This window comes from Callithrix jacchus, chromosome 11 (genome assembly GCF_049354715.1).
Source record: "Callithrix jacchus isolate 240 chromosome 11, calJac240_pri, whole genome shotgun sequence".
Taxonomy (NCBI): Eukaryota; Metazoa; Chordata; class Mammalia; order Primates; family Cebidae; genus Callithrix; species Callithrix jacchus.
Genome location: NC_133512.1, coordinates 76,941,779 through 76,965,071, shown reverse-complemented (window position 1 = coordinate 76,965,071; position 23,293 = coordinate 76,941,779). Strand labels below are relative to the sequence as shown.

Genomic DNA, 23,293 nt, shown 5'->3' with positions numbered 1-23,293 from the left:
TAAGATTCAGCTAATTTGATTGATGTCATAATGGAAGAGCAACCCACAGTCTTAGGCAAGAATCTTAAATTTGAGGGTTCCAATGAAGAAGACCCAAGTTGTCTCTTTCCAACAGAAGACGTCGTTTGATGGATTTTGAGGATGTCGGATTTCATGTGAGATGGTGCCACTGAGCAAATGGTAGATGCCCCAATGCAGCAGATGAAGAATTAAAAGGGGACTGCCCTTAGTGACATCTTGGAATGCTACTTGGAAAGAACTGGGGGTGTGGATAAGTTCTCCTGCCCTCCAAACACTTCCTTTCTCCCAGAATATGGAATTATTTGTTCAGAGCAGGTGATGGGAGAGGAGGGGTTTATGAGAGAGGAAATGTTGAAGAAGTGCTGGACTCATCGGCCCCAGAGCTTAAAGATGGCCTTTTCCTCCCTCCAGATAGGAGGTTCTATCTATACCCCTGGAGGGCAGCTTCTTGAGGACAGAATTTTCCTGTGCCCCTTGAAGGCAAAGGCATTATAGGTGCCCAATACATATTCAATGCTCAGCTAACTGGCTGAGGTGAAGAAGGGCGTGGTTGACTTTGCAGTCTATTAATAACTGCCATAATCTGAAGTGACTCACAGACCTTGAAAAAAAACGATGAGGCCTTCATTGCAGTTTTGCAGAAGTGAGAATCTCCATTGCATGTAATAGTCTGTTGAAAGGGGATCTTCAGAATGACTTTGGTGATATGTTCAGTGACTCACTCGTAAACTGCAAAGCTGTACGAGGCAATAATGCTCATGATATCCCAGAGCAGTGTGGGCAATGGCCACACCAGAGATCTTTAAGGGTGTGCTCTGAGTTAAGGGGGCTAGTACTGCATGCGTCAGCCATAATGGATGGGAAGTGTGCATGGGACATTGCGCAAGTCTCTTTGTGAAACAAAACACATCATCCCTTTCACAATTCTCCAGAGACCACACAAAGAATAAAATATTTAAACATAAATGTGCGACCCCCTCGTAGACCCCTGCCCGGTACCTGACCCCAAGTAACAGCTCGAGAGTTGGAAGCTGAGTTCAGGTTTATTGGGACCAGCGGGCAGGCCAGGAAAGGAAGGAGAATGGGGCTGGCTGCCACTGCCTAGCTGGGGTAGGAGGGTTTTATAGGGGGGTGGACGGGGCGTGGACACAGGGCTGGCGGAGTGTTGTAGGAGCTTAGGATAGGCTGTCCGTCTCTGGGCAGACTGCTGAGGTAGCTCAGAGGGTTACGTGTTGGTTCAGGATAGGCCGAGGCTTGGCGGGCTTTCCTGCTGCGATGATTGGCTGCTTGTTGTTGCTGGGCAGAACAGAGCAGGCTTGGTGGGCTTTTCTCAGGGCAGCCGAAGCCTGGGGGTAGGGTGGGGGCAAGAAACCTGGGGGAAAGATGGCGGGACTTTCTACCGAACAATAAACAAATTCTGTTTCCTCAAAATGTCTTCTTATCTAATTTCCCTCTTTTCTCCTCCTGTTTCCTCCTAATTTCTCTGCCAGGCTCTAAAAATTCTCTTCCTTTCACCTCTCTGTCCTGGACCATAAAGGGTCTTTATGGAGACTCCTCTCTCTTTCTCTCATGCAGAAGGCAGCTGAATTGCTTTCCCACTTAATTCCAGGTCTAACAAAAGTATTTAGCCCTGAACCACTCAACCATTCAGGTTTTGCTTATGTTTTTTTCCTCTCTTTTCTTCCAAGTGTCTAGTTTACCTTTTCACTGTGGTTAATTGTGTTAACTTGTTTTCTTGTATGAATCCTCCTTTCGATTACTTGGATTGTCCTGGAATGGACTTGAGGGAGTTTATCATTCCGTGTCCAGCATTCTTAATGCAGCTCCCTTCCACCTGGGCCTGGCTCAAGAGAAGAGGCAGACAGGGTGAGAGGCCAGACACCAAACGAGGAACGGTCAGAAGTCTGGGGTTCCTGGTGTCCTGCATCAGTAGTGAGTCAGCTGACAGGAACAAGCTTTTGACAAAGTCTTTCAAATAAAAAAAAAAAAACCTTGTTGTGGTTCTAGGATGTGTCTAAATCAGGGGTTAGAACTGGGTATGTCTTTGCCCGAAGCTCATGGTCTACCTGCTGTAACTGCCGGTGTTGAAACCCCAGGTGACTCTGCCTTAGCAGTGATGGTGGTGTGAGGACTTGCTGCTTCCTTCATTTGTCCTTCTGACAAGGCTTCAGGAAATTTAGCCAATAGCAATTACAATCAATGTGCTCTTCTCTACTATATGGAATAAATGCCATATTGGACAATCTCATTATAGGTCATCTATAACAGAGACATAGGTACTCTATGACATGGGAGTGAACTATAGTACCCTGCAAAGACCAGTGTTTGTGGTTAAAAACAAAAGACTGTTGCTCAGTGTAGGCATGAGAATCCAGAATTTCTACTTTGCCTTGTAAGTTATTAGTTAATCTGATGGGGATAGAAAAGGCAAAATCTCAGTATGTCAGCATTTCAGTAATTCAACACAACTGGCTCTTGTTAAGCTCGTAGAGTCTTTGGCTAAGTGGTGAGAAGCCTACCCAATTCTTCTTTGTCCCCAGAATCGGCCTCAGGAGATATTTCGTTTTTTTTTTTTATTGATCTTTTGCCCACAAGTGATGAGGGTGCATGGTTAGATTCCTTTCTATCCATAAGTGCCTTAAATATGACAGATGGGTATGCAGACCCACTGTAAGAAACAACAGTGTCTAGTAATTATGTGCGGTAAACTATTTTTTTTTTTTTGAGACGGAGTTTCACTTGTTACCTAGGCTGGAATGCAATGGCGCGATCTCGGCTCACCGCAACTTCCGCCTCCCGGGTTCAGGCAAGTCTCCTGCCTCAACCTCCTGAGTACCCGGGATTACAGGCACACGCCACCATGCCCAGCTAATTTTTTATATCTTTAGTAGAGACGGGGTTTCACCATGTTCACCAGGATGGTCTCGATCTCTTGACCTCGTGATCCACCTGCCTCAGCCTCCCCAAGTGCTGGGATACAGGCTTGAGCCACCGCGCCTGGCCGCGGTAAACTATTTTTTTCATTTGTCTATTTGACAGCTATTTTCTGAGTGTGCCCGATACTATGCTAGGAATTAGTGATGCAATGGCGACTGAAGATGGTCCCTGCTTTGATGAAACATGCACCTTAATGACAAATGCAAAAAAGTCAAAGAAATTACATGATAAAAATGTTAACCCATAATAAGCACTTTTTATATTTAATTTTGTTTTTAAATATTAAAGTCACTGATCCATTCAGAATTTATTTTGGCAAAGGAGTGATATAGAAATCCAAATGTTTAAAACTATAACATTAGCCAGTTTTCACAATATCATTTATTAAATGGACCATGTTTTCTCTACAGATGTGAAATTATATCCTTAATGTATACCAAATTCTCATATATTCATAGGACCATTTTGGCAATGTATTCTGATACATTGACTTATCTCCCTGCTTTTGGCTCAGTGATGGTTTTTAGTCTCTGTAACTTTATAATGATGTTTTTCTTCTTCTTTTTTTTTTTTTTAATTTTTTATTGGATTTTAGGTTTTGGGGTACATGAGCAGAGCATGCAAGACAGTTGCGTAGGAACACACATGGCAGTGTGCTTTTCTTTCCTTCTCCCCTTCACCCACATTTGGCATTTCTCCCCAGGCTATCCCTCCGCACCTCCCCCTCCCACTGGCCTTCCCCTTTTCCCCCCAATAGACCCCAGTGTTTAGTACTCCCCTTTCTGTGTCCATGTGTTCTCATTTTTCATCACCCGCCTATGAGTGAGAATATGCGGTGTTTCATTTTCTGTTCTTGTGTCAGTTTGCTGAGGATGACGTTCTCCAGATTCATCCATGTCCCTACAAACGACACAAACTCATCATTTCTGATTGCTGCATAATATTCCATGGTGTATATGTGCCACATTTTTCCAATCCAGTCTATTATCAATGGGCATTTGGGTTGATTCCAGGTCTTTGCTATTGTAAACAGTGCTGCAATGAACATTCGTGTACATGTGTCCTTGCAGTAGAACGATTTATAGTCTTTTGGATATATACCTAGTAGTGGGATTGCTGGGTCAAATGGAATTTCTATTTCTAAGGCCTTGAGGAATCGCCACACTGTCTTCCACATTGGTTGAACTAATTTACACTCCCACCAACAGTGTAAAAGTGTTCCTTTTTCTCCACATCCTCTCCAGCATCTGTTGTCTCCAGATTTTTTAATGATCGCCATTCTAACTGGAGTGAGATGGTATCTCAATGTGGTTTTGATTTGCATCTCTCTGATGACCAGTGACGATGAGCATTTTTTCATATGATTGTTGGCCTCATATATGTCTTCTTTCGTAAAGTGTCTGTTCATATCCTTTGCCCACTTTTGAATGGGCTTGTTTTTTCCTGTAAATCCGTTTGAGTTCTTTGTAAATTCTGGATATCAGCCCTTTGTCAGATGGGTAAACTGCAAAAATTTTTTCCCATTCTGTTGGTTGCCGATCCGCTCTAGTGACTGTTTCTTTTGCCGTGCAGAAGCTGTGGAGTTTCATTAGGTCCCATTTGTCTATTTTGGCTTTTGTTGCCAATGCTTTTGGTGTTTTGTTCATAAAGTCCTTGCCTACTCCTATGTCCTGGATAGTTTTGCCTAGATTTCCTTCTAGGGTTTTTATTGTGCCAGGTCTTATGTTTAAGTCTTTAATCCATCTGGAGTTAATTTTAGTGTAAGGTGTCAGGAAGGGGTCCAGTTTCTGCTTTCTGCACATGGCTAGCCAGTTTTCCCAACACCATTTGTTAAACAGGGAATCCTTTCCCCCTTGCTTGTTTTTGTCAGGTTTATCAAAGATTATATAGTTGTATATAATGATGTTTTTCTAGTTGGCAAACAAGTCTCCTTTCTTCTTTATTTCCTTCCCTCTTTTTCTTTTCCTTCTCCTTTCCAGGTCATTCCATGTATGTCTATTTTTCAGGTGACGTTTAGAATAATTCTAAGTTCCAATCTCCCCAAATTCCTTTTAAAAAACCCTGGGTCTACAAGGCTGCTTGAAGTCCTGTTGATAAGGTATCTATTGCAAGTGTTCCTCTGCTACAATAATTCTAGAAATTCAATATATGTGTTAAACTAAGATTCCTAGTTGTTGCTCATGGGGAAAATTTTCTTTGGTGGTTGTATTAAGTAGTAAAGCCTATAAAAGATATCCCTTTAGAGTATTGTAAAACATAAAAAGCGATTTCAGATGCAGCTTCTAATCAATGACTTCACGCAAACAGTTTCTCAATGTGTTTTGTATAAAATGAATAAGGTAACTTATAAGCTGCCTGCTGAAATGTGTAAGAAAAATTTCCTTATATTATGTACCCTTTATAGGAAGATAATTCGTGATATTAGCTGGAAAACAATTTTCTTTGTTCCTTTCACACACATTCAGTAACTATAGATCTGTTACAGAATCTTAGAGTAATTTTTGATCAACCCAGAGTGGTGAATCAATGAAATACTGCATCGAAGTTTCCAGTGGAAGCAATACAACATATTCTGGTATCGGTAGTAGCAGCTGATTCAGGGCATTATATTCGTTCTTTATCTTCCAAGCTTGTAGTCAAACTATGTAATCACAAGCATAAGGCAGAATACACCAGGGCAGAATCCATGGTGCCATACTTAAGAACATAGGCTTATCCTCAAGTAGAGTCCTGAAGGAAGTTTAAGATCATTAAAGACATAGAGAAGACATGGAACTTCTTGTTTCACACAGTAGCAAGCAAATAACAAGGATGTCTGTATCAGATGAAATGGGAAGATTAGTAAATTAAATATCGGAATCATCTTTGGTTTGAATCCATTATGCACCAGTTAATATGACTGTGATTGCAGGAAATACACTTAACCTCTCAGACCATTAGAGTGAGTAAAAACTCTCTTGTGTAAATCCTAGGGTTTGTTAGAATACATTCTAACAAACAGAGATTGAAAAGCCAGCATCTTCCTGATGCTCTGGAGGACATTGCTGTCATAGTGGTGTTCTAAAACCAATCAAATATGATAATAAAAGCTTACTGATTACTGCCTTTTACCGAAGAAAAACAGTAAGAAAATGAACTGCCCCAAGTAAAGACTTAAGATTGTTATTTTAAATCTATTTCATCTAACCAAATAAAAAGCTTAAAACATCTTTAAAGCAGTTTCAGCTTAGATTAGACTACTTTGCCTTGAGTGGAGTTATTCATGTCAAGGCATGTGACAACTTGCATTTTTGTTCCCAATTATTTGAGAGACATAAATTTCCTCATCTCATTGGCATCATGATGTTCCCTACCCCACATCAGGCCCTCTGACTGGCTCTGGCCAATGTGGGTGAGAATGACACATGGCACTTTAGAGAAAGACACTAAAAGACTTCATGAGGGTCTAACATTTTGTTTCTTTTTCCCCTTTGGCACTTGAGATTTATATTCCAAGATGGCAAAAGTCTGCTACTCCAGCTTGGTCCTAGATTGAAAATGGAGAGCAGAATCATAGCCAAATTGTAGCTTGCATCTACTGTGACCAAAAAATAATTGATTGCTGTTATCAATCTAGGCTGAGCTGACTAATACAAAGCATCATTCCACAATGGTGGTTATAATGTCCTATTTCTACTTCTTCATGCAGACACCCAATTTCTAAAAGAAGTATCAGATGCTTTATATTTTCCCGGGTTCATCCTCTGTTGATTTCACGTTTATGATATCACTGAAATAACAATGCCTAGGGATTGTAGACAGTTGAATTGTTATTGAAAAATCCCAAAGTCAACACAAATTATGTGGAAAAGTATTTAACTTTGACAATCATTTTAAAGCATGGTACAATGGCTTTATAAGCAATAAGCTGTTGATAAACTTTGTGAAAACAAATTTGACAAAGGCCTTTTACTCCGATACAATAAACTCTCTACCAGTTCCTCCCTTGGCCAAACCAAGTGCCAGGAAACTGAAGATGGAAGTGGAAGTGGCACTTTTCACTATTACTGTTAATGATTGACTAATAAAATGCTGCTTCACATCCCCATGAGATTGGCCTCTGCTGGAGTAGAGCTTAAGTGCCGAGGAAGGGACGCTTCCACTAGGGCATATGTCAGCGGTTCTCTTGAATTGGAGGTGAGATAGCTACCCAGACATCTTGGCTTCCTAATGTCGTTGGATAAACAGGCAAAAAAATAAAAAGAAATTAACCAGGGTGAGCTCTTAATGACTAAGAAAAAAATAATGTACTTGATACACAGTGGGGCAGGTCTGATGTGGTTAGTTTTCCTGCTATTGACATGTTGGCTCCCCTGTGGCACCCTCTAGTACCCCATATCTTGGAGTAAAGGTTATTGGAAGAAGACTGCAATCTCATATAGGCAGGACTAGCCAGAGTTCAATCCTTTAGAAAAGATGACGTGAGTCAAACTACCAAGAGAAGAACCCCAACGACCTGATGTGCTGACTGAGGACGAAGAACATGGACTGGGTAGTGGAGGACAGAAGTCATGTCAGCAGCAGCCTTGTGAACAGATGCAGCAATGAGATTATCATGTCTACCCATATTTCTTTCTTGCTGTATGATTTAAATATGTATATATTTTAAAAATTTTTCCATTTTTCCTTTTTTTTAAAAAATAGCATGTATTGGCTAAGTTTATGGTTTAGTTTATTGAATTCAGAATACAGATATACAGAATTGTGACAGAATTAGAGTAGAGATGAATATCACCTCTAGATCCTGTACTTAAAGCCAGTTTTAGTCATAGTAAAACCTTCTCTTCTCTACCTTGAAGAAGAGGATCAGTGTGCTTTTGTTTGTAAAAATGGAGAGTTGGGTTATATTGACATGATCACTTTGTTTTAGTGCCAATAGTGTAGTTATAATCTGGAAGTTTGAGTATGGAAGACAGTGGACTAAGGGATGTGTTATAATGAATATGTGTCATGTTTTCATCTACCAGCTTTTTTGACCATCATTCTTACTTTGGGTAATTTCCCACATTATGAATCCAGCTTCCTCAAGGAAGAAATCTCTGCCACCTTTACCTGATAACTAAATGTGGCCCAGGTTCTCATATCAGGTATACCCAAATAAGACTTCATTTTGAGGGACAGTGATTTAAAGAAACAATCACTATCTAAAGTATGCTTTGGAAATAGTGACTATCCCTGTGTTCTGCTTTGGGAGGTGTGCTGGTTAATTTTATGCAATTTGACAGGGATAAGGAATGCCAAGGTAGCTGGTAGGATATTTATCCTGGTTGTGTTTGTGAGGGCATTTCTAGAAGACATTTGCATTTTAATCAGTAAACTGAGTAAAAACCATCTACTCTCTCCAGTGTCGGTGGGCATCATCCAATCTGTTAAAAGCCTGGATAAAACCAAAAGGGAAAGGAAATGCAAATCCACTCTGTTGGAGCTAGGATGTTCATCTTCTCCTGCCCTTGAACATCAGTGCTTCTGGTTCTCGGGCCTTTGAACTTGAACTGAATTTCAGTTTCCTGGTTTTCCAGCAGGAGAAGGCAGATTGTGGGACTACTTGGCTTCTGTAATCATATGAACCAATTCCCATGATGAGTGAATAAATGAAAACACACACACGGACGTACACATACACATATATCCTATCGATTCTATTTCTTTGGAGAACCCTGACTAATACAGGGGAGAGCAGCAGCTGAGCCTACAGCATTCAGGGCACAGTGTCATTGGTGCGAGCTGCTTTATTTGTCCATGGGAAACAGGGTTTTTCACTGGAGTTGTCTTTCATTACGATCTGGGTGGAGACTCTAGGAGCTATCTAATATCTATTAACAAATTTACTTTTTGCTGCATGAATTAGAGTGGGTTTTGCTATTTCCAACGAACTGAAAAGCCTTTTCAAAATGTTACCGAAGCACCAGGTCCCCTACCTCTCAAACAAGATTTTCTTCAGCATGCCAATAGAAGCTGTTTGTGTATTTCATTTACAAAGTGCTGTTTAGTAGACCTCAGTAGAGTAGCTGTTTATTTGATAAAATGTGAGTGTTGCTAGGTTGATACATTGTTAAATGCCTTTTATACCTGTCTGGCCTCCTGTTCTTTTCTATGATCATTCATCAAATACTCAATCTTTTCATTCAACAAATGTTTATTGAGATCCTACTGTGTGACAAGCATTGTAACAGTTGCTACGACTACAGCAGTGCCTGACACAGACAAGGTCCCTGTCCTCGTACAGTTTATAACCAAATGGAGAAGTCAGGAAAGTGACAAATAAACCAATAAATAATGAAGCTAATAAAATGTGAGAAGTGTTTTAAAGGAAATATACTAAGTGAGGCAAAGTATAGCTATAGCTGGAGGAGCTACCATCTTTGGAAGGATGATTATTGAAGGTGGCCAGTAGACATTTAAAGTTTAATTTTATATTAACATGTACATCTGTTGTTCCCATTCCCACCAAGTGAGGCATTATGATAGGAATTCTATTCACAAACAAATCCTGGCTTAATTCTCTTTAAAAATAAGGTATCCTTACTATGTTGTAAGATTCCCTAAAAAGCACTGTCTTCAGTACCAATGAGGATAGCCCCCTAGATATGTAGCACTAGTTGGTTAGAGAGCTCTGTGTTTCAATAAGTGATTTAGTTCTTTTCAGCTACTGCTTTCAAGGCAGTTGATATAATGTCTACGTCCTGGTGAAATGACTATGGCTTTTCTTATAGATTCCTAAATACATGTAAATCCCCAAATATGTAAGATAACATCCTATTCTAGGAGTAAGACTAGACACTGAACATCTACTATATACCAGGCACTGTACAAAGTGGAAATTACAGACATACCCTGACTTTATGTGATTGCCATATCTGTTACATCAAGTGTTGCTATCTTATAGAACATCAACATCAGCCATTGCTATCTTATAGAAAGAACACCTATTTTAAGAACCTTGACAAAAGAGCCAGGTGCGGTGGCTTCTGCTATAATCCCAGCACTTTGGGAGGCTGAGGTGGGTGGATTGCCTGAGCTCAGGAGTTCATGACCAGCTTGAGCAACACAGTGAAACCCTGTCTCTACTAAAATACAAAAAATTAGCCGGGCATGCTGGCAGTGAGCTGAGATTGCGCCAGTGAACTCCAGTCTGGGCAACAGAGCAAGACTCCATCTCAAAAAAAAAAAAAACCTTGACAAAAAGCCCTAGAAAAGAAAATGTCTCAATAACCTTTTCTTTCATTATTGCTACATTATAGCAGGAGGTGGTTCCTGTCTTATTCTCAAAATCCTACATCCAATCTCACATTCCAAATCCTATTTCCTTTGCTTTTCACATCATCAAGTTCTGCTGACTTCCCCTTTAAATCTATGTGGAACTGTGTCATTGTCAGGCTACCACTGCTACCATCCTCATTCTCACGGCCACCATCTGTCACACAGACTGCTGTCATGAGGCTGGTCTTCCTGTTTCAGTGATGGATGGTAAACATTCCCCTTCGTCTCTAAGGGGAAAAGCCCAGCTTTGTAGCCTTTGCCAATTTCTGTGGTGTAAACACCTCCAACATGGCCATTTCAAACTGATGAAATGAGCATGATATCACTGAACATGGAGTTGGGAAGAGAGGCCCAGTAACACCTGGTTGTATAGTATTTCCATTGCACAGATAAAAAGATATAAATAACCTCAAATGCATCAATAATGGTGATGTAGTAAAATAATTAAAAAATGATGTTTTTATATACAGGAGCTAGAAAGAAATTTTTTAGGCAGACAGTAAGGGTAAGCAAGTCTTCCATAAGGTTTTCTTTTTAATGAAAAGCAGCCCCCAAATCATTGCTTTTCTAACAAGAGCAGCCCGTAAAATTGAGCTGCGGGCAGAGATATACAAGCTGGAAGCTTGCACAGGTGAATGCTGGCAGCTGTACCAGTAGAAGAGGCTACTTAGGGGCTAGGCATGTTTAACATGGCAACCTTCCCTTTTCTTTGTCAATCACGTATACAGTAAAGAGCAGAAAACATGACATCAGCTAGGTAGAAAACTCATTTGCATAATAAAAGATTAGGGTGGGGTGACCAGCTTCTTCCCATGCTATATAAACATCACACCTGGTCCAGCCAATCTTTGGGCCCTATGTAAATCAGACACCACCTCAAGCCAGGTGTAATCCTCTCCTTCCACCCCCTCAACACTTCCCTGGCTCCTTGCACTTCACCATGGAACTAGAAGATTCACTTGGGTGCCCCCCTCTCTCTCTCTGCAGGAGAGAGTTATTTTCTTTTCTCTTTCTTTCACCTATTAATCCTTTGCTCTTAAGCTCCCTCCTGGTGCATCCGCTTCCTCTATTTTCCTGGTGTGTTGCCCCAGACAAATGATGCCACTTCACAATCTTTTTAAAATATCACTTAGTTGTGAGTTTATATAATTTGATTTTCAATAACTGTTATGTTTAACAATTGGTTCACAAATTCCTGAAAATTTAATAGTCAGCTCTTGTGCCTCCAGCACAACCACTGCTTCCTCTCTTAAGCCCCTACAGTCCAGAGGCCAATTCCCTACAGCCAGATCCCTGCAGTCAGAGTGATCTTTGAAAGGCATACATCTAATAACTTTGCCCTTGGCTTAGACCAAAATCGAAACTCCTTACCATGACCTTCAATGCCCTTCAAAGTCAAGCTCTGCTTACCTCTCATCTCTTTCTCTCTCTCTCTCTCTTTTTTGGCATTTTGACAGCCCAAATTTTATTTTACAAACCAATGACAGCTACTAGAAGATGCTTTAGGAAACCTGAGCTAAGCCACATAATCAGGCCTATACAAGTACAGAAAAATCTAAATATCAAATCTCACTTTTTGAACATTTTTCCTTCTCACTCGATCCTCTCCAGCCACATTGGCCATCTGCTGTGTTCTCAGACACACCAAGACATTTCTTCCTTAGAAACTTTGCACTTGTTATTCTGTCTGCCTGGGATGCTTTTCCTTCAGAGGCTCCCATGGCTTACTCACATCCCTAAAACAAGTCTCTTCCCTGACTATTCTTTAAGGGAGAGTCCATCTTTTCCACCCTCAGCACATTCTAGTCCATCTCCTTGCTTGATTTTCTTCTCTCAACTTTCACTATCTGGAATTTATTATCTGTTTGTTTATCTGTTGTTGTCCCACTAGAATGTGAGTCTCAGGAGAGCAGAAACTTTGTCTATCTGGTTCAATGCTGTATCCCTGGGGCCTAGAACAGCACCTGGTCCTTGAAGAGCATCAGAGCCTTGGCATTGCACAGCCCCTGGGGTATTCACTATGGATCGTGCTCCTCTATGGAGCATCATTCATGCAGGATAAATCAACGATAAACAAACCTTCAGTGAATGTGTGCTGTCAGCCCGGCAATGTGCTATAACTACTTGACTTGTATTTTGAGTGCTAACATTTCAAAAAGTCTGCCAGAGCCTTGCATATCTCCCTGGTTGGAAAGAATGAGAATTCCTTACCATCAGAAATCACAAGACTGAGAATACTAGTTTGCTTTTTAGAAGAGTCTTACTTTCAGGCATAGTTTCGAAATAATTGCCTCATAAACTTCTGAGCCCTGGATGCCCTATTTCTGCCTGTCTCCTGAAATTTGTTCTGGCACCGTCTAAAGCTCTTCTTCACCCCAGCTTTGGGCTTCTGGATGAAAGCTCTTGGTTTTTGTCTTGCTTTGTTTCTACTCACCACTATGAACGACACACCCCAAACACCCAGCCCCAGCATTCTTTTTTATTCTGTCTTTGGCAGTTGTTTTTGTGTTCTGGTTTTAGTTTGATGTTTTCAGACTCTTTCTTGTAGCCATGGGCCATCTCTGGCTGGCTTCAGTGTTCCTGGTAGAATTTGTGCCCCACCTCCCGCTAGCTGCTGGCCTTTTCCACATTCTCTGAGTAGGGATTTTCTTACACCCTGTTCGCATCTGCCCCTTCCTGGCAGCTATGAAGTTATTTGAATGCCCTTGACTGTAGTTCTTGATCAGTTTTGCGTTTGATTTAGTATTGATGCTAGGTCTTGGTCAAGGCGTTTTTCTGCACGTAATGGGCAACATTTACTCAGTTTCTAGCTTTGACCAGCTAGATGAAGAATCTGGAGAAAACACAGGAGTGGAGACAAGTCAATGCTCACTACAGGGGATGTGTGCCCCACAAGAGCTGCATAAGATGATCCATTGGGAAACTGGAAAGAAATGTTAGAAACTCTCTTTGTAATTTTATTTTTAATTTCTATATTTGTGTATGATCTAAGCATCTTTATAGAGAAGAATATATGATCCGAAGAGTTTGAAGACCACTGTTCTAGATAATTCTGCTTATACTTTAGAACCAATAATGACTCAGTCATTTAAACACACACACACACACACACACACACACACACACACACACACAGTGTGCATTGTGTAAAACATCTTATTCACACCTACATTGAATCATTTTTATTGTTGGTGTGTGGGTAGTCATCAAATTCTTCATGGCCCTCTTACATTATAGAGTTCTTACTAGCCACAATTTAATAAACATATGGCCAGGGGTGAGCAGTGAGGGAATACTGTATCATACCAACTATGTGATGTTTCCAGCAATACTATTCCTTGTAAAAAAAAATTCATCCTATTTTAAATGTGAGTCTCTGCAAATCTTAAAATAGTTGAAATGCTTCCAAGTAAAATAATATGTCATATCATTGAATCAGTTAAAATATGCTTCCACTCATACTTAAAATATCCTTAATATTGTGTGTTTTAAACTTTATTGCAAATCGCTTAACATTTATATAAGCACATTTTGATTTTCTTTTGCACTGGGTGAGTAGTTGGCAACTTGGCATTCTTCCTGTCTCTTGCCACGGGGCTTTTGGTGTTGATTCTGCTACTGAGAGAAATCTACACGACATTTGGAAACAGATAATAGAAGTCATCATTTATGGTTATGGACAAAGGTAGGGGCAGCTGGCAGACTTGAGGCAGCTTCTCTGTTAAGTACTGCTTGGGTGCTGTAAGCAGCTGAGACTGAAAGTAGTGGTTTCCCTGATAATTCTGTTTCGCAAGCGAGACAACTTAACATTTATTTTGTATAAAATCCAGATCCTGCACAACTGACTTAACCTTTTAAACACTTTAATTTGACCCCAAAATTAATCTATAATTTCATAGCAAATTTAACCAAAATTCCAGTAGAGTTTTTTCTTTTTTTGCAGGATGGGCGGGGAGAGGGTAGGGAACAAGATAAATTGTCTGAAAATATGTAAGGTAGAATACGGGTTCATGTAAGAAAAAGCAACTGTACCAAATAAAAACATAAAAAGGAAATTCACAAAGTCATAGCCAAAATAATAATGTGGTACTTGCAAGTAGACAAAGCAGTGAAATAGAGAACTATGTATGCATACCAGATCCTCAGATATCATAATTTCATTCAATATCATTTAATTATAATGTTGATAAGAAAAAAATAGATTCCCAGCCAGAGAAACTCCACTGTGTGGAGTTTGCATGTTCTCCCAGTGTCTGTGTGGCTTTCTCTGGGTATTCCAGCTTTCTCCCACATCCCAAGATGTGCATGTTATGTCAACTGGTGTGTCTACACGATCCCAGTGTGAGTGTGGGATGGTGTCTTTTCCAGGGTGTGTTCCCACCTCAGGCTTTGAGCTGCTGGAATATACAGGTTGAAATACGAATAAAAGAATGAATACAGATTATTGTCAAATAAAAATTCATAAAGTAGACAATAGTGCATGACAGTAACCGATGTGGTAAGAAAGCGTTCAGTGGCCAGGTGTGGTGGCTCACAACTGTAATCCCAGCACTTTGGGAGGCTGAGGTAGGCGGATTACCTGAGATCATGAGTTTGAGACCAGCCTGGCCAACATGGCAAAACCCCATCTCTACTAAAAATATAACAATTAGCCGGATGTGGTGGTGCTACTTGGGAGGCTGAGGCAGAAGAATCACTTGAACCTGGGAGGTGAAGGTTGCAGTGAAGGTTGCAGCCAAGACTACACCAGCCTGGGGATAGAGCGAGACTCTGTCTCAAAAAAAATGAAAGAAAGTGCTCAATGAGCCACTGGATTTGATTGCTTTTTGTTTTTGAGACAGAGTCTCACTCTGTCACCCAGGCTGGAGTGCAATGGCATGCGCTCAACTCACTGCAACCTCCACCTCCCAGGTTCACACAATTCTCTGGCCTCAGCTTCCTAAGTAGCTGAGATTACAGGCACCTGCCACCACGCATGATTAATTTTTTGTATTTTTAGTAGAGACGGGGTTTCTCCTGTTGGCCAGGCTGGTGATCCACCTTCCTAGGCCTTCCAAAGTGTTGGGATTACAGACGTGAGCCACTGTGCCGGCCTTGGATTTGATTGTTTTTGAAGTTCTTGGGGGCAAGAGGTGCTTATGACCATTTTTCTTTGCGAACATTTATTCCTTGACTTAACTCACTACCACAACCACTGTAACTCACTGCAAATTGGATAAATAATTATCTTACTTGATTTTATTAATCTTTCTTAACTGTATGTATAGCTCACATTTATTTTAGTGTTTAATATTGGAAGTTTTTTGGTCTTTATGTAGAAGTTGCCTGATATTTTTGTGACCAGAAATATACCATAGGAGCTTAACTCTTGTTTATATCAATTAGTCTGTAGTAAAACTGCTTTCCTTATATGTTGTTTCACTTAAAGTCATAGTTTCCAAGAACCTATCAATAATGTTAAGTAAGGACTTACTGTATATACATATATGTGTGTATGTATGTCTACGTATATATGTGAACTTGGTATAAGATAGTGAAGGCACCCCAAAATAGTGGGGAAAAGATGGCGTCTCATATGACACATAAAAATAATCTCCAGTGGATTAAGTAACTAAATGGGAAAGCATGAAATGACAGAACTAACACAAAGCAAAAAAAGGGAGAATATTTGTGGCCTCTGAATGAGGAGAGTTTTTTTTTTTTTAAGTCTAAAAAGCATAAAATTTGACTGTATCAAATCCAAGATTTAAGGTCATTTAGATGATGGTCATTAGAGAGTTAGCAGATAAGTAATAATCTGGGAGGAGGCAGTTTTTGTTTTGTTTCATTTTTGGCATTATCCCCAAGTGCCAGTGGATTATCAGCCAAGAAATTTCTAAAGGAACAAGAAGAACCGGAAAAATGGTCAAAGTTTATGAATAAGCCAGGTTCAGAAGGGGACCTCCAAATGATAGGAATATGGAGAGTTGTACAGTTTTCACCGGCAATCAGAGAAAGGCAAATTAAAGCAGGAATAGTCACCTTAAATGCAACCGAGTGGTGATTATTAGATAGTCAAAGGCTAGGGTTGCATTTAGATGTGAAAAAGTGATATCCTTTATTCTAAAAAGACACAGAGTTCACAGAAAAATGAGAACTCTTAGACACTGCTAGTACATTATAAAAAGGGCACCCATTTGGGGAAGCCTTCAAACAGAGCTTTTCCCAGGTCCACAGGGAACTGTGTGAGAATGTACGTGACAGTGTGCTTATGGTTGCAGTGGACTGGAAGCCACCCAAGTGTCCACCCAGTAGCAAATAAGTAAAATAAGGCAGATCCCTCATGTAGGACATTAAGTTGTAGTTAAAAGCAATGAGATAAATGTATGCATAGGAACATGAATAAACTTAAAAACATCCTAGTAGATGAAAAATATAAGAAATAGGATATGATTTGGCGCAATACCATTCTAGAATCAGAATGACACGTTCTTTAATATGTGCCCTCTATGGAAAATTTACAAACAGAATTCATTCAAATTTGTAAGTAAATTGTATCTGATTGACTACTTTTTTTTTTTTTTTCAGGCACGGTTAAGGCTTTATTGGACATCACACAGGGCTGGGCATAGAGACCGAGCAAAGGGAGCAGGGCATGTAGATGGTCTTTGAGGACAGTGCTGGGGAGCTCAGGGATCAGTATGGCTTCTCAAAGAAGAGACAAGCACTGATAGGAAAGGTAGTCAGGTTGGCGTTTGTGCAGGAAAAGGGAGATGTTAGGAGGGGGACTTTGGTGGAGGAGAGAGAGGAGCTGAAGCTTTAAAGAGCCTCAATGCAGGGAGGAATCCTGTTAGAAGAAAGGAAGACAGTGAAACCTTGGGGAAAAGAAGACAGTAGAAAGAAGGAAAAAGGAAGAAGTCTGGTCCAGGGAGTCAGGCTGTTCTCCAACATTCTGCCCAGGCAGCAGAAACTCCTCCCTCCCATCTTCTGGTAACCCAGGGCCTTATTTGCTGTTCCATGTAGCTGACTTTCCAAACAAAACACCTGGGACGAATCTGCTGGACTTCATGTAGGCAGAGATCTTCTTCAAACCCTCGAATCGGGACATGAAGTCCTTCAGGTTTGGGAAAGCGTCCAGGCAGCTGGGCTCAAATATACGGTTGTGGTCAAGAACGTCATAGGCGAGGAAATCCACAAAGGTTATCTTGTCTCCTGCAAACCATGGTCGCTTCCCCAGAAACTGGGAGTAGAGCTTTAACTTTTCAGGGAGTTCCTTCAAGTACTTTTGCTTCAGTTTCTCAAATTCTGGGTTGTAGCAGAGCATGGCCAGCTGCATCCGAGTGTCCATGGTCTGGTTCTCCAAAATGTCCACACGAATCTTCTCCTCTTCTGTCTCCCCACACAGGTTGTGTTTGCGGGCAATGTAGCGCAGGATGGCGTTGCTCTGGGTGATCTTGTGAGCCCCATCAATCAAGTAGGGCAGATTGCGAAAGTCCAGGCCCAGCTTGAATTTTTCCTTCAGCCACTGGCTTCTGTCATAGTCAGGAGCGTCCCCCATCGTGTACTTCTTTTCCTCGTAGCTTGAGTCTGTGTATTCCAGGAGCAGGCGGATGGCGTGGGCCAGCCCATGGAGGTCCCAGTACCCCAGTGTCATGGGCATGGTGCTGGTTTGTGCGAGTTCTGCAAACAGGCCTCAAGCAACGCCGACTACTTTTCTAAAAAAACGAAGAATCTATTTTATAGTGTGTCTATGTCTTTGCCGCTGGGTTTTAAACTTCGAATGCACCCATAGTTCTGGGTGTTCTGCCTAGCATAGAGCAGGCCTTTAGTAATAGTTACTGTGATGAGCTGTTCCTACCCTAAATTATCACCTTCTAACATTTAGATGTGAAAAAGTGATAGGTCTCTTTCTAGAAAGACACACAGAAGTGGTAGCTATCATGTTGCTTCCACATTTGTTCCTGAAAGTAACCAGAAGTGATTTGTGAGATTAAGTAAGGGTAGTTGAAGGATGGTGTTTATTTGTCTTGAGTTATTAATTCTTCAGTTCAGGAGCTGGCAAACCATGGGCAACAGGCCAAATCCAGCTACTGCCTATTTTTATATGGCTGGGAGTTAAGAATGGTTTTCACATTTTTAACAATTGTTATATAAGTACCTAAATAACATCCTCATTTTTGTCACTTGGCCTGTAAAGCCTTAAGTATTTACTATCTGACACTTTTCAGAAATGTTTACCAATCCTTGCTGTAGTTAATGTATTTACTGAACAAATAATTACTGAGACCAATGATATACCAGGCTAAGTGGGGATAGAGCAGTGAAAAAAAGCGGCCAACTCTCTTCTTTTTATAGTACTTAATTTCTAGTAAGGGAGACAGATAATCAAGGTAAAAAAATATAGCATGACAGATAAGTGCAATGAAGAGTAATAAAGCGAAGGGGAACAGAACGGTTGAATGAGATGATTTCTAAAAAAAGTGGCTGTTCTTGAGAAAACATTGCAATATGTAAACTTTAAGTAAATGTGTTATTTGTTGGTACGACTCAAGTACAGCCATGCGTCATTTAACAAAGAGAAGTATGTTCTGAGAAAGGTATTGCTAGGGAATTTTGTCATAGTGCAACATCGTAGAGTGTACTGTGCTCACACAAACCTAGATTGTACCGCCTCCTGCACATCTAGGCTATATAGTATACAGCCTGTTGTTCGTAGGCTACAAACCTATACAGCATGATACTGTACTAAGTACTATAGACAATTATAACACAATGGTATTTGTGTATCTATAGATGTTTAGACAGAGAAAAAGTACAGTAAAAATGCAGTATTATAATCTTATGAGACCACCAACGCTGTTTGTCATGGAAGGAAACATCATTATGAGATGCATGACTGTAATTTGTTTCCTGAGTCTTTTGGTTGGTGTTCACACCTATTCTTTCATTCCTGAGACTCCACTGGAATAAATACCTAAGAACTCACTCCCTCCATGTGCTGCCTTGACTTTGGCACATGCTGTTGTTACTGCAGAACTTCCCTTTGTCAATCAGTCTTTATTTTCCTCTTCTACGTCTAGATAAACATCGATTCTTGCTAACTTCTTACTCATCCTTGAACTGCTTTTGGTGAATCTATCTTGCCTTCATCAAACTCCCTTAAATATGTTAAACACCATTATTTTATTTTCATTACAAAAGCAAAATATGGCAGGGAAGCTACATATACAAAATATGATAAACTTCAATTAATATTTTAGAATTTAACCTTAGAAGTAATAGTTCATCAGTCGATCCATCACATACAGATTTATACTTCAGACACTTTATGTCTTTTTTCTCTTAATGTATATTAAGGGTATCTTTTCAAAATAATAAAAGATCTCTACTACATTTTTTTTGACTGCTACAAGAGATAGGAATTGCATTCAACTGTGATGTGAAGCAAATGTGATTCAAGTAACTTGAACATGTAAGAAGTGGTTTTGGTCTTTTATTTTCATCTTTCTTCATTCAACAGTGGATCTGGAAGTAGGTAACTGGTGGCATTAGTTCAGTGGCTCAAAGGTGTCAAGACAAGCACTTTGTATAATTCTTGGTCTTTTCTCCCCCATGTCAAAGTAGCTGCCACAGTTCCTTCCATTCCATCCACAGTCTAGGTAGGAGAAAGGGGAATGGAAGCTGTTTTGTTTTCTTGTTGCTGCTTGTTATCTACAGTTCTAGAGTTCAGAAGTCTAAAATCAGTATCACTGTGGTAAAATCATGATATTGGTAGTGCTGTGTTCCTTCTTGAGGCTCTCAGGAGAATCTATTTTGTTTTTTTCTAGTTTCTAGGGGCTGTCTACATTCCTTGGCTCGTGGCCCCTCCCTCCATCTTCATGCCAGCAACGCACCCTCTTCAAATCTCTCTGACTACTCTCTACTACTCCTTGCTTCTCTTCTCACATCTCCATCCCCAGTCCTAACCCTCCTGCATCCCTCTTACAAGCACTCTTCTTATTATGTAGGATCTTCCAGGATAATCTCCCCTCTCAAGAGTCTTAGTCACATCTGCAAAGTCTCTTTTGCCATGTAAGGTGACATATTCACAGGTTCCAGGGAGTGAGATATGGATATTTAGAGGTGGAAGGGTCATTGTTCTACCTACAATGAAAACTGACTAGAGAGCAGCATAGTATTTCTATTAAGAAAATGAAAATTTTCAGAAATTGCCACTGGATTTAGGTTGATATCTCTTTGCTCGAAGCTGTATCATGTGCCATTCTTCAGCGACACCTTTGACCAACTCTAGGGGGAAGCTCTGGCGCTAAAATAGCCTGCAAGAATGGTCCTGTATTGGGTCGGATGACCTGGTCATTATATGCCAATGTGATTAGTCACTGGAAGTGGGTTAACCCAAGAAGGGTGTGACCTTCAGTGAGGTGGTGTTCTATGACTCAAGCACATCCTGCATGCTAGCAGCTTGGGGCTATCTGTAGACAGCACTCCCAGATCTAGGGCAGTAAATCTTTCCCTGAATGGGGCACCTAGAAGGCACATCACAGTGTTCACTACAGTCATGGTTTAAAACACCAAGGTAGATCTCTGTGTATCACTGGGGGGAAATGTCCACATGTAGCACGACATAAATAAAGTAGTAAAGAATGTCTGGGAGGTTTTACAACAGTAATGAGTTGACAATCACAGGACCCGGGAATGCTATGCTACCCTCTTAGCCCTGCCACTCAGTCTCCCTTTGAAGTTCATGAAGGAGCGAGAATCTCGAGGAACAAAAGAAGGTCTTATGCAAGAGACCACTTTTTATCATCTGCTTCTGATCAGTCATCTAATGAAGCACTTTCTGGCACACTGGGATGGATCATGAAGTTTGGACTCAAGGTTAGGTGGGGTTTCTCACTCCCCAGGAGCCGAAGTCTTACCCCGTGTGATCTGGAGACAATGAACACGTTGGAGCAAACAAAGAGGAAAAACAAAAACAGTTGATTCACTCCAGGGATCCAGCCTTACCACACAAAGGGAAGAGGCATGAAGGGGTGTTCAGAGAGTTACCCCTGGGAGCATGATGTTCGGCTTTGACCCCGTCAGTGTCACAGAACTTGACCTAGTCAAGTTTCTTCTCTTAGAAAAACAAGTTGGGGAGAAGAAAAGCTAGACCAGTGTATATAACATTATCCTTTTTGGGTTTATTTTTTTGGTGCATAAGCTTATGTATATATAAAACAGAAAGCTAAAAGAATATACACCAAAGTTTCAAAATGGAGATTTTCGTGGCCTAGGGCCACAGCTGGAGTTAGGGTCAGCCCAGACGGGGCTACTGGAAGATCACTGGAATTAACTAAAATTAGGGTGACAGTTAACTTAGTTCCTCATGCAGAACTGACTAAGTAAGTGAGGAAATGTACATTTGCACTCTCTCACCAGATAGAATGGTATCCTTGGAAATAATTTTTTTTTTTTTTTTAAATTTTTTATTGGATTATAGGTTTTGGGGTACATGAGCAGAGCATGCAAGACAGTTGCGTAGGTACACACATGGCAGTGTGCTTTGCTTTTCTTCTCCCCTTCACCCACATTTCGCATTTCTCCCCAGGCTATCCCTCCCCACCTCCCCCTCCCACTGGCCCTCCCCTTTTCCCCCCAATAGACCCCAGTGTTTAGTACTCCCCTTTCTGTGTCCATGTGTTCTCATTTTTCATCACCCACCTATGAGTGAGAATATGCGGTGTTTCATTTTCTGTTCTTGTGTCAGTTTGCTGAGGATGATGTTTTCCAGATTCATCCATGTCCCTACAAACGACACGAACTCATCATTTCTGATTGCTGCATAATATTCCATGGTGTATATGTGCCACATTTTTCCAATCCAGTCTATTATCAATGGGCATTTGGGTTGATTCCAGGTCTTTGCTATTGTAAACAGTGCTGCAATGAACATTCGTGTACATGTGTCCTTATAGTAGAACGATTTATAGTCTTTTGGATATATACCCAGTAATGGGATAGCTGGGTCAAATGGAATTTCTATTTCTAAGGCCTTGAGGAATCGCCACACTGTCTTCCACAATGGTTGAACTAATTTACACTCCCACCAACAGTGTAAAAGTGTTCCTTTTTCTCCACATCCTCTCCAGCATCTGTTGTCTCCAGATTTTTTAATGATCGCCATTCTAACTGGCGTGAGATGGTATCTCAATGTGGTTTTGATTTGCATCTCTCTGATGACCAGTGACGATGAGCATTTTTTCATATGATTGTTGGCCTCATATCTGTCTTCTTTCGTAAAGTATCTGTTCATATCCTTTGCCCACTTTTGAATGGGCTTGTTTGTTTTTTTCCTGTAAATCTACTTGAGTTGTTTGTAAATTCTGGATATCAGCCCTTTGTCAGATGGGTAGACTGCGAAAATTTCTTCCCATTCTGTTGGTTGCCGATCCACTCTAGTGACTGTTTCTTTTGCCGTGCAGAAGCTGTGGAGTTTCATTAGGTCCCATTTGTCTATTTTGGCTTTTGTTGCCAATGCTTTTGGTGTTTTGTTCATGAAGTCCTTGCCTACTCCTATGTCCTGGATAGTTTTGCCTAGATTTCCTTCTAGGGTTTTTATGGTGCCAGGTCTTATGTTTAAGTCTTTAATCCATCTGGAGTTAATTTTAGTGTAAGGTGTCAGGAAGGGGTCCAGTTTCTGCTTTCTGCACATGGCTAGCCAGTTTTCCCAACACCATTTGTTAAACATGGAATCCTTGCCCCATTGCTTGTTTTTGTCAGGTTTATCAAAGATTGTATAGTTGTATGTATGTTGTGTTGCCTCCGGTGCCTCTGTTTTGTTCCATTGGTCTATATCTCTGTTTTGGTACCAGTACCATGCTGTTTTGATTACTGTAGCCTTGTAGTATAGTTTGAAATCCGGTAGTGTGATGCCCCCCGCTGTGTTCTTTTTGCTTAGAATTGACTTGGCTATGTGGGCTCTCTTTTGGTTCCATATGAAGTTCATGGTGTTTTTTTCCAGTTCTGCGAAGAAAGTCAATGGTAGCTTGATGGGGATAGCGTTGATTCTGTAAAT

At 40.7% G+C, this 23,293-nt stretch overlaps 1 long non-coding RNA gene and 1 pseudogene across 2 annotated transcripts in view; one reads left to right on the top strand and one right to left on the bottom strand.

Moving 5' to 3' along the window:
* Window positions 1-23,293, top strand: part of LOC144578395 (uncharacterized) — a 118,562-nt gene that overhangs the window by 48,427 nt on the left and 46,842 nt on the right. The window lies entirely within an intron of this gene.
* On the bottom strand, window positions 16,812-17,931 carry LOC100393909 (glutathione S-transferase Mu 5 pseudogene; annotated as a pseudogene). Its single transcript, XR_013523744.1, has one exon. The product of XR_013523744.1 is annotated as a glutathione S-transferase Mu 5 pseudogene (transcript).